The sequence below is a fragment of the Apteryx rowi genome, unplaced genomic scaffold (genome assembly GCF_003343035.1).
Source record: "Apteryx rowi isolate R43461 unplaced genomic scaffold, aptRow1 scaffold_570, whole genome shotgun sequence".
Lineage (NCBI taxonomy): Eukaryota > Metazoa > Chordata > Aves > Apterygiformes > Apterygidae > Apteryx > Apteryx rowi.
This window is the reverse complement of record NW_020450839.1, coordinates 113,597-123,817: the sequence shown is the minus strand read 5'-3', so window position 1 is coordinate 123,817 and position 10,221 is coordinate 113,597. Positions and strand designations below refer to the sequence as shown.

General features: G+C 64.4%; 1 protein-coding gene and 1 long non-coding RNA gene across 9 annotated transcripts in view; one reads left to right on the top strand and one right to left on the bottom strand.

Moving 5' to 3' along the window:
• Window positions 1-10,221, bottom strand: part of RNF126 (ring finger protein 126) — a 28,392-nt gene that overhangs the window by 15,035 nt on the left and 3,136 nt on the right. The window lies entirely within an intron of this gene.
• Window positions 204-3,381, top strand: LOC112973857. Its single transcript, XR_003256088.1, has 3 exons — window positions 204-1,424; window positions 1,737-1,838; window positions 2,085-3,381. It is a non-coding gene; the product is annotated as an uncharacterized LOC112973857 (long non-coding RNA).

Genomic DNA, 10,221 nt, shown 5'->3' with positions numbered 1-10,221 from the left:
AGGGCAGCGGGGGGAAGGGAGGAGGGAACCGCTCTGGGGAGGCGGGGCGGGGGAAGGGGCGTGGCTTTGAAGGAGAGGGGCGGGGCGGGGCATGGGGGCGGGGCCAGTAGGCTATATAAGGGGGCGAGGCGGCTGTTTTGCCGCCATTTGCTCTGCCTGCAGGGCCCTGTTGTGGAGGGCTGGTGCTGCCCCGCAGACCCTTGTCCCGTGTCGTTTCCTTCCCTCCCTTCCCCTCCCCTCCCCCCCCCCGTGCCTGGTGCTGCCCCCATGGCATCGGGGCCCTGGTGGGGTCCATGTCCACCGCGCTGTGGGGCTGGGGCTGCCCCGCAAACTGTGTGTCCCCACTGTGGGGCCTGGGCCTGCTCTCCCTACTGTGGGGGCCCGGGCGCAGGCCGGGCTGTCTGGTGGGGCCTGGAGCCGTTCCCCACACCGCTGGGGCTGTGCCGCTCGATGGAGCTGCACGGGGGAGGCCGGGCGGCCCCCGGCTCGGCTGTCCCCGGGGCTCGGGCCCCCCACGTGCCAATGGTCCCACCACAGGCCCTCCTGGGTCGGCAGGTCCGGGGCGCTTCCGAGGTGACGTCAGCGAGACGGAGCAGGCGGGCTGGGGCCTGCCGGCTGCGGGACGCTCCAGCTTGAGCCCCGTTTCAGGGAGAGATTTCCAGGCAGGCTGGCATTGACGTTTAGCCCAAAGCTAAAATTCTGGGAATCCTTCAGCCGTCATTCGCTCGCCCGGGCTGGGGCTCTCTGGCAAGGGAACGCGTTCGTGTCCGGGACATGAAGCTCATGGAGTCACCTGGGAGATAAAACAGCCTTGGAAGCTTTCCAGGGAAGAGCCATGGTTGGACCACGGCGCCTGGCTGCGCAGCCGAGGGTTGTCTGGCCTGTCCGACCCCCAGCTCTCCCTGCGCGATTCCTCATGTTTTCTTCCCAGGGGATCTTGCCTGGGTAGAGCTGGAGGACTTTGGGCGGTTGCCTGGTTTTTCCGGGCACCTCGCAGCCCAGTTGCAGCAGGATCAGCACGTATGCAACGGGCTGCCAGCGGCACGGACCGGCGTGCTCTGCCCTGGATGCCCTTTGCGCCCGCTCCGCCCGGGAAGTGGGACGGAAATCCCACGCCGTGCCAGCGATGGATGTCCTGGCGAGGGAATGGAGGATCCGCTCCGGCCTGTTTCTCCACTTTCACCCATCTGCTTTTCCGTTTCCATGGCAATGGCAGATGCTGGCCTGAAACTGAATCCGGTGCTGCCATTTGAGCGATGGCCAGCGCCTGGGGTCAGGAAGCACAGGGAGGAAAATGTCACGCTGCGGTTGCTGATATTTTGCAAAGACAATTTATCAAGTGGTTGCTGCACCCCGGGTCCCTGTGGGGAAGAACCTGTCTCTCCTGGCCTGCGTCTCTTGGGCTCGGGAGTCCCTTGTGCCAGGTGCTGCTCGCAGAGCATGAAAAGAAATTTTAGTCGCATACTCAGATCCCTGCTTCTTTAACCAATAAATCCAAAAATATTTCTGGGGCGGCTCTGAAGACCACGTGGTCTGCGAGGTTGCGGGGTTCAGGGTTGGGGGGTCTGCGAGGTTGTGGCGTTGCAGGGTTTTGGGGGTTGCAGGGTTGCGGGGTTCGAGGTTGGGGGGTTTGCGAGGTTGCAGGGTTGCGGGGTGCCCGCTGGCCCATGGCACCAGCCCTGCTTCCAGCAGATGGCATCTTCGGCCCAAGTTTGCTTTTCTTGCTTTTTTTTTAGAGGATGAGAGAAAACTGGGAGGGCGTTTTGTGAAGCAGCTCTGACTCCTGAAAAGCAAAGCTCAGGGAAACCTTCCTCCACGGATTTACTCTCTCCACATTTGTAAGTATAGGTGTAAAAGCAAGAAGCCAAGGGTCGGGGTATGAAATTTTAAACTGGAAATGGTCGTGTAACAGCTTGATAACTGGTCAGCAGTTTCTGGAACTGTTTAGTAATTGCGTAGAAACTTCGACTGCAGAACAAATTTGCAGTTGTTTAGTAACTGATCAGTGATCCCGGCTGTTGATAAGAAATGTTAGCAATGATTTGTGACCGATGAGGAAATCTGCTACTCTTTCTTCTTTGCAGGAGGTGGGTCTAGACAGTCGGACGTGGTTCAATCCCAAAGCCAGACGGAGCCGCACGGCTGCCCGCAGAGCGGAGCCCATAGCCCCAGAGGGAGCGTTTCACACCCCGAAGGGAAGTTCCCTTTGACGCTGAGGACGTGCACTCGTTTCTCCTTGCTCTGCTTCACGGTCTGAAGACAAGTCGCCACTTGATCAAATAGATGCTTGGTGCATGTGGAATGAGGAGGGAGAGATCCGGCTTCACTGACTTTGTCCCTGTGGAATTCCCTGACGCGGGAAGTGCGGATGCCGAACAGGGCCGTGCGCGCCCGGATGCAAATGGCAGGGATCGTTAACGCACGTGGTTGTTACCAAAGGCCCAATTTCGGTGACGTGGTGACGAGGGCTCTTGCGGAGCCCCTTGGCCAGCATCGATGAGTCCATTCAGGGCCCGGCCGTCCCAGGCAGGGGGCTGGCGCTGCGGGACTGCGTTGTCGCGGACAGGTTTTGACCCTGGAGAGGGGATCTGGCAGAAGGGCCCGTCTCTGCGGTGCCCCAGGCAGCCCCGTGCCCATCCGTCGGCTGCAGGGATCCCTCTCTGCAGGGGGACTGAGGCTGATCCGCGACGGGGCGCCTGGGGCGGGCGCACCTCTGTCTCTGCCGCAGCTCTGGGAATGGGGTTTCTGGGCTCGTGCTTGGCTCTCCCCAGCCTGCCCAGGCTCACAGGGAGCCTGGATCCAGTCAGGAGAAAATTTGAGTCACCTGAAGAAGCCAGGGGCTGGGATGACTTTCCCACGGTGCCGCAGAAAGACGCGAACTGCACCCTGTTCAGAAAGGACTGACGAAGAGGTGACACCTCCTGAGCGAGCCGCGATTCATCGCCAGGCAGAGCCTCCTCCCCGGCAGCCGGGCCGGCAGCGCCAGCACCGCTCAGCCAGAGCAGCGGGGAAGGAGGGAGGGTTTTGGCTGAGGGCAGCGGAAAATACCAGGAGCCTGTTGTTGTCCGCGGGGACGGATGGGCTGAAAGGCTTCTCCGGAGGCCGTGCGTCGCGATCCCACCTGTGCCCGGCGCAGGAGGACGATGCCCGCGCCCCGCAACCGGGCTCGGGGAGAGGAGCCCCGCGGGGGGCTGGAGCTGGGGCTGGGGCAGAGCAAAGCTTTGCAGTGGGGCTCAGCATCCCGGTGCCTGTCCTAAAGCCAGTGGGAGGAGGGGAGCGGGCAGGAGTTTCACGTGGGAGCCGTCAAGGCCGCGGGTGCCCGCCAGCCCCGGGGCAGGGAGCGCCTCGCCGGCGGCACCTTCCCGGGCCCCGCTGCAGCCCGCCACCCGCCGTCGCCGCTCGCGGCCACCCGGGCCATGGGCGTTGTCGATGAGCTCATGTCCCCAGACGTTACTTAATGCAGGCGATGCCACCATGCCAGGCGGCTGGCGGGGGGCGGCCGCAGCTGCCGGGGCGGGCAGGAGCCCTGCGTGTGTGTGTGCACGAGCGCCCGCTCCGACGGGGAAGCCGCAGTGCCGCGCGGCCAGACGTGCCCCGTGGCACCGGCCCAGCGCCGCGGCGCCGCGCCAGCTGCGTGGGGCCCCGTTTACGTTACGCGGAGGTGGTTAGCAGGCAGCGGAGCCCCCCCGCAGGCGCCGGGGCCTTCCCCATGTGAGCGTGCCCTGCAGGGAGTAACAAAAGCTCGGGATAAAATCCTCCCGACTCCTGGATTTGCTGACATGAGATCTGCAGTGTTTAGATAAATCCCAGACATGCAGATGTTATTCCACATAGACATCACATTGCACAGACGCGTTCCCCGTGGCGCTCCCTCCCTGTCTGCGCCACGCTCGCCGTGCTCTGCCGCAGCCCGGGGGCTCTCGCTCGTGTTCCCCATCAGCACGGAGGGACGGATGGGCAACAAGAGCCTAAAAAGAGACCCGGCTTCCCGGGGCCAGCGCAGTGAAGGCTTTCGGCAGATTCCCGGGCGCCTTTGGGTTCAGTTTCCATCTCTGCTACCAACATCCCGTGCAACGTTGGCAAGTCGTTCTCTGAAACGTCTTGGCCTCTGGGCCATTAAGTGACCCCGGGTTTCCCCCCGGCCCCTCGCGCTGGCCCAGGCTCCCCGGAGGCGATGCGTGGGCAGCTCCAAGCGCGGGCTCCGTCCCGGTTCAGCCTCCCAGTCCTTGAAAGCGCCAGCGCCTCGTGGAGCCGGAGCCTTTCCAGCGCGCCTCCCGCCAAGGGAGAATAACTGGTGCAGCTGGTCTCCCCGCTCCCCTCCACCCCAGATTACATATAATTGCCTATTTTAATTAATAAATTGGAGGCCACTCAAAGGAAAGCGGCAAGATGTGTTACACACGCTGCAGGGGTTGTCTGCCAGCCCCGAGCCAGTCATGTCACGGCGGATTTGAATCGCTCTCCCTTTGAATTCGCTCGCAGACGGATGAGACGATTCGCACCCCCCACCCGTCTCTGGGACCGGCCGCCGGGGCGGAGGCAGGCTCGGGGCTGGCCCCCGCGGCGCTCGTGCAGCACCGGGCGCTCGGCCGCGGCGTGTGCCGGCCCGGCGGGAGCCCACCTGCCTCCGGGAGCCCGCCACCGCCGAGCCGCAGGGGGAAAGTTCCCGGTCTCGTGAAAGTGCTTTGGGGCTCCACCAAAAATTTCCCTTTTTTTTCTTTCTTTCTTTTTTTTTTTTTTTTTTTGCTTTTTGGATTCCTCATTTTTCTTATGCTTAATTTAAACCTTTTTTTTTCAAGAGAAATTTTAATGTGAAAAACATGTTTTGTTTTTCTACTAGCTGCAAGCCCGGGCTATGCAAGCAATCAGGCTCCTTGTCTGGGGAGAGCCCTGCCGGGGCTCTGCGGGAGGGACCCTTCGCCCCCTCCGTCCCGGTCCCGCGCCAGCTGTGGGCAGCAACAGGCCCCGGCGGCGGCTGAGCCTGCATCCCGCAGCCCTGCTCCGCCGGCGCGCTGGCCCCGCAGCGGAGCCGGGCAGCAGGCACGGCCCTTCCTCCGCCTCGCTCCCCGAGGAGCCAGAGCCGCTTTAACGACCCAGGAGGCTTTAGCGAGTTTCGGCTCCTCGGGACCCGGTTCAGCCCCACGCAATTTCATTACGTTTTACGGAGCTGCCAGCTCTTCCCTGGAGGCTTGCTTTGGTCCCGGCCTTGCGCCGCGGCAGAGGAAGCGTTTACGCTGGGGAAACCGCAGGGCCGGCCGGCCGCTGAGTCACGGCTTGTTTACACGGCGCGCCTGCGAGAGCCGCTCGGGAGCGTGTGTCATGCGGCGGGGAGCCGGCCGCGCGGTGTCGCCGCCCGCGCCGAGGTCGCCGGGCGAAGGGGAGGCCGCGCGGGGAGCAGCCCCTCGCCCGCCGTGGGGCCGGGTGATCCCGCAGGGATGCTGGGCTCCGCGGCGGTCGCTGCCGCCTGCAGCATCCTGCTCCCGCGGGGCGAAGGACCCGGCTTGCTCAAGGCGCGTCCTCCCCCCGGCCGGGACGCGCCGGCCCGTCCGCATCATGCGCCGCCTCCGTTCCCCTGCACGCAGGTGTTTTGTCATTAAGGCAGCCATAAATCTGCGTGTTCGCCGACGGCGGCGACGGGAACCAGAGCCAGCGGCGAGCCGCGGACGAGAGACGTCTGTTCTCGCACTCCATAGGGCGCGAGCTGCCCCTCGCCGGCAGCGAGAGCGGGGGCCGGCAGGACTTCCCCGCTGCCCCCCTTGCCCCGCTTCCGCACTGGGCTTTGGTCACCTCTGCTCCGGAGCGCCACGCTCGGCCGTGTCCATCCCGCCAGGCTGGCGCTGGGTCCTTCCCAGTCCCCGTGGCCGGGCCGTGAGCGCAGCGGCGCCAGCAGCCCTGCTGCCCGCCAAGCCCGGACCGCTAGCTGCAGGATGCGGCGAGGTCCCGGGCTGGTGGTGGGGACGCCAGCGATGGGAGAGCAACGCTCGGCTCCATGCTGGAGCGGGGACACGTCCGCTCGGCCCCCGGGAACCCGGCCCAGGACAGCCGAACGCAGAGGGATTCCCCGGGATGGCCAGACCCCCGAGCATCCCCTCTTGGACGCGGGAGAGAGCTGGGAATGCAGCACCGAGGAAAGAGGCTGCAGTGCCGGGCAAAGCACGGAGGAGCAGAGCCGCCCGGGGGCCGTCCTGGAGGAGCAGCTTGCGCCCCGGCCAAACCGGAGAGCTTCACTGATCGAATTACTGGCTGCCTTTACAGGGAGCGGGGTGCAGGCAGCAAAATAGATCGAGACGTTAATTAAGCATTTGGCACAGTGCCTCGTGAATGCTTACCCGAATAATTAATTCAAATTGCCCGAGATGTGAGCACTTCCACAACACCCTGAAATCTGGCGTGAAGATCACCAGCAAACGGCAGCATGTCAGGCTGGAGGGGGGGCTGCAGGACGCGGCACCGGGCGCCGTGTCGTTTAACCTCTTTACCGTCAGTAGTCTGGAAGCCGAGGTAAAAAGTGCATTAATTTAATGTACGGTTTGTGGTGCCTTAGGAGCCCGAACTGAGAGCCTGGCTGGGGAGAAGAGGTGCTGCAGGAAAGGTGCCTCGCTGCTCCCCAGCCGCTCGCAGGGCGCAGCCGGGGCGGGAGGGCATCAGCAGCAGGGATGTGAATTCGATCAGGAGCCAAACACGCAGCGTGATCAGATCTGGAGGGCAGGTCTTGGGAAGATATGCAGCTCCTGCCCTGCCCGCCTGCGTTTTGCAGAGATGGAAGTGTCCCGGTAACATGAAACGATTGCTTGGTGAGGAGAATCCAGCTCAGCAGTTCTTGGCATTTGTTCCCGGCTTTTCATCTTCAAAGCTCCTTGCGAACATTAGCTAACTAATCCCTGCAGCCTTCCTGGGAGATAGCGCAGGATCAAGCAGAGGAGCATTATCTCACCGCAGCAGATGGGGAAACTGAGGCACGGAGCAGTGACGCTGCTGCCCCCGGGGCGCGGGCGAAGCTGCGTGTCAGAGCTGGGGGTGGAGCGCGGCCGCCCGGGCCACGGAGGTGCGGGTGCTCGGCTCCGCCGCTCTCTCCCCAACGCCGGTGATGCAGCCATGAGCAATAAACGTCTCTCTAATTCGCCCTGCTCGAGTGCTGCGGACGCAGTGCAGAAATCCAGCCCCCTGGGCAGAGCCACCGGCCGCCCCGCTGTGCCCAGGCAGACGCTGCACGCCGTGGGGCCACGTAGCCGGCACCTCCCGCAGCACCCGTCCCTGCGCCGCCCCGCACTTCACGCCCATAGCCCACAACGCGCTTTGCAGGAGGTTTGCAGAGCGGGAAAGTGAGTCCAGAGCTAACGGCAGGGCGGGAGCAGCCCATTGCTCCTGCCGGCGCTGAGCTCTTTGCATGCACACGTGGCCGTCGTCGCCCGCTGTGCCTCTGCCTTGCGGAGCCCGGGACAGTTCCCAGCCCACGCTGAGCTCGCTCCGGCCTTGAGCAGGAGTTTGCCCCGGTCCAGGCCTTGCTGGGTGCACGGTGGGGTTTGGTGCCCCAGTTCAAGCAGAGACCAAGCGGGCCCCGTTGCACCGAGCCCGGCTCGGACCCCGGCAGTTCCTGGGTGACGATGCCGCTTCTCCCGGCCCCATCTCCATGTGCCAGCTCTGCTGCTGACCCACGGCAGGTTGGTGGCAGCGTGTTGCATCGGAGAAAATGCACCATCCTGGCCGGTTCTTGGGCTAAACCTCAGCACATTCCCCCAAAACCGTGCAGCCACACGGCCTGCCGGCTGCATCACGACAACAGCAGTCTGGAGTGGGCCTGGGTCACAACAGAGGAGCAAATTCCTGCTGCAAATCCCCCCGCTGGTGGCCTCGATCCCCCCCCGGGCACTTGCAGACACTCCTGTGGCTCTTTGCAATGTCTCCATTTGCACGGGAGAAATGCATGAGCCGGTGCGACTGGGAGCATAACGGGTTCCCGGGCCATGTTTGCTTTGCTCCGGGGGGAAACTGCAACTGAAAGATGTTAAGGGACTTGCCTGAAGCCTTCCAGCAAATCCACAGAGTCAGAGTGAAACCTCTGCTCTTTTGCCTCTGCTCTGACCCTGGGCTCTTTGAGAAACACTTCTCAATTGAAAGTCTTGTTGCAAATTGCATCTCTAATTGGTTCAGCAGAGTTTAATTAGCCTGAACTGATGGGAGACATGAGATTCGCTCCTTAAAGGAGCCCAGCAGTTTAGGAGGAAATAAAAGCAAACCGGATTGGGTGGGAGGGGGCAGTTGGCTCTTGAACCTTGGCCTGAAGCTGGGCTGCAGACCAAACTGTACCGGGAAGCTGCCTGACCCCAAGCAATGCCAGTCCCCGGCCGGGAAGGTCGGGCGTGAGGCTGCCGCTCGCAAAGAGCGGTTTTGTGCCGGCTCTGGCAGCCCAGGCCCCTCATCCCCTCCCTGCGAAGAGCTCCCGTCTGGGGGCGCGTTTGTGCCCTGAACCCGTCTGCCCTGGCACACGGAGACCAGACGCGTGCCACTCTTCTGGCCTGCCAAGAACGGGCTGCGCTCGGTTTTCCCTGTGTAACTGCTGCGGGAGCAGGGCTGTTCTCTCCCAGGGTCCCAGGCTGGCTTCTCCCTGCTCTCCCACTCCTGGTGCTGCTGCTTTGGCTCATGTTTATCGCCCCGTTCGTGGGAGCAGAAGGGAGCCAGGCAGCTGGATCGCCCGCGCTCGGAGCAGACTGGTTGGTTGAGTTCCGCCCCCGACTTCGCCTGGGAACCGGCCCTGGCTGCCACCCGAGGAACCGCCGCGGGCATGTCGCTGCGCTGCCCCACACCTCGGTCTCCGCGGCAGTGCAGCGGCACTTCCCAGGGCACTTGGAGCTGGGGAAAGGGGTTCCCGGCCCCTCCGTGCAGCGGCAGCGCCCGGCCCCGCTCCCCTCCCAGCTCCTCCAGCCCCGCATCGCGCCAGAGTGGGCAGCCCAGCTGTGCGCACGCTTCCAGATGTGGCAGCGCTTGCTGCTCCGGAGAGCGGTACGGACCCCTTCCCCGCCAGAGCCGGCCAGTTGTGCAACGCCGCTGGCAGCCAGGGAAAATCCCTGCTTGGCCTCTGCAAAGCTCCTCCGGCAGCCTCGAGCACGTGAGCGAGCGCATCACTACCCGCTTTCTTATTGAAATCCAGCTTGAGGATTTGGCTTCCCAGCCCTCTGCCCTTACATGGGCAATCGGCTGGAGAGGACATGGAGCGAGCCAGGGTCAGCATGGCTGGGAGCACGGAGGAAGGGAACAGGAGGCCACGCTGCCCGGCCAGGCGGCCAGCAGCACCCCAAGCCAGCGCGGCCCTGCGGCTCCTGGGCCCATTCCTGCCTTCCCTGTGGTTGCAGACACTTCTCCTTCCTCCATGGCAGCACTCGGCTGCCCCGACCCCGTGCACACCCTCCGTCCGGTCCGGTGGTCTCTGTCACCAAAGCCCTGTGGTTTGCACCAATGCACGCGGAGGGGAGGACATGGCAGTGCCAGCAGCGACGTTTGCTCGGTCCGTGCTCCCTGCTGGCGGTGCACGCCGCTCCCGCGACCAAAGCTGCATCCAGCCGAACCCCGTGCCAAAGCAGGCTGTCACGCTGCACAGCACCGGTCGGGAGGAAGGAGGCCGCTGCCGGACCAGCGAGGTGGCGCAGGGCCCCAGTCGGTCAGGATGGGGCCCCTCTTCTGCAAGAGCCTGGCTCGGGTCTGCGGAAAGGAGTGACCTCAGCAGAGGCCAGTGCAAAGGGCGAAGCGCTGCTCAGCGCATGCTGGCAGCATGCACGAGGCTGAGGCTGCTCCCGGTGCAGCAGCGGCAGCCGGAGCAGGGTCTGTGCCCACCCCGAGCGGGGACCGAGCCAGGCCCTGCTCTCCCTCCTCCCCTCGCGAGGCCGTGTCACACCAGGGCTCGCGCTGCTGGAGGAAACGGGACCCGTCCGTGCCTCAGTTTCCCCGATGGCAAAGCCGGTGGGAGCCGTGTGAGCAGGGCCTTCCCACAGCAGCCGCGTGCTGGGCTCGCCCCCTCGGTCACCCCTTGCCTTTGCCCGCGGTGACGTGCGCCTCGCACCCGTGCTCTGGCCCCTGTGCCCACCCCCGTGCGCACCCTCTCCCCCCCAACTCCCCATCCTCACTCACTGTCAGTGACACCCCGCACTCGCACCCTGCTTCCCCTGCTCCCCGCGCGACCCCCGCTCCGCTCCGCGCCCCCCCGCCGCCGCGGCCCGCCCGCCCGCC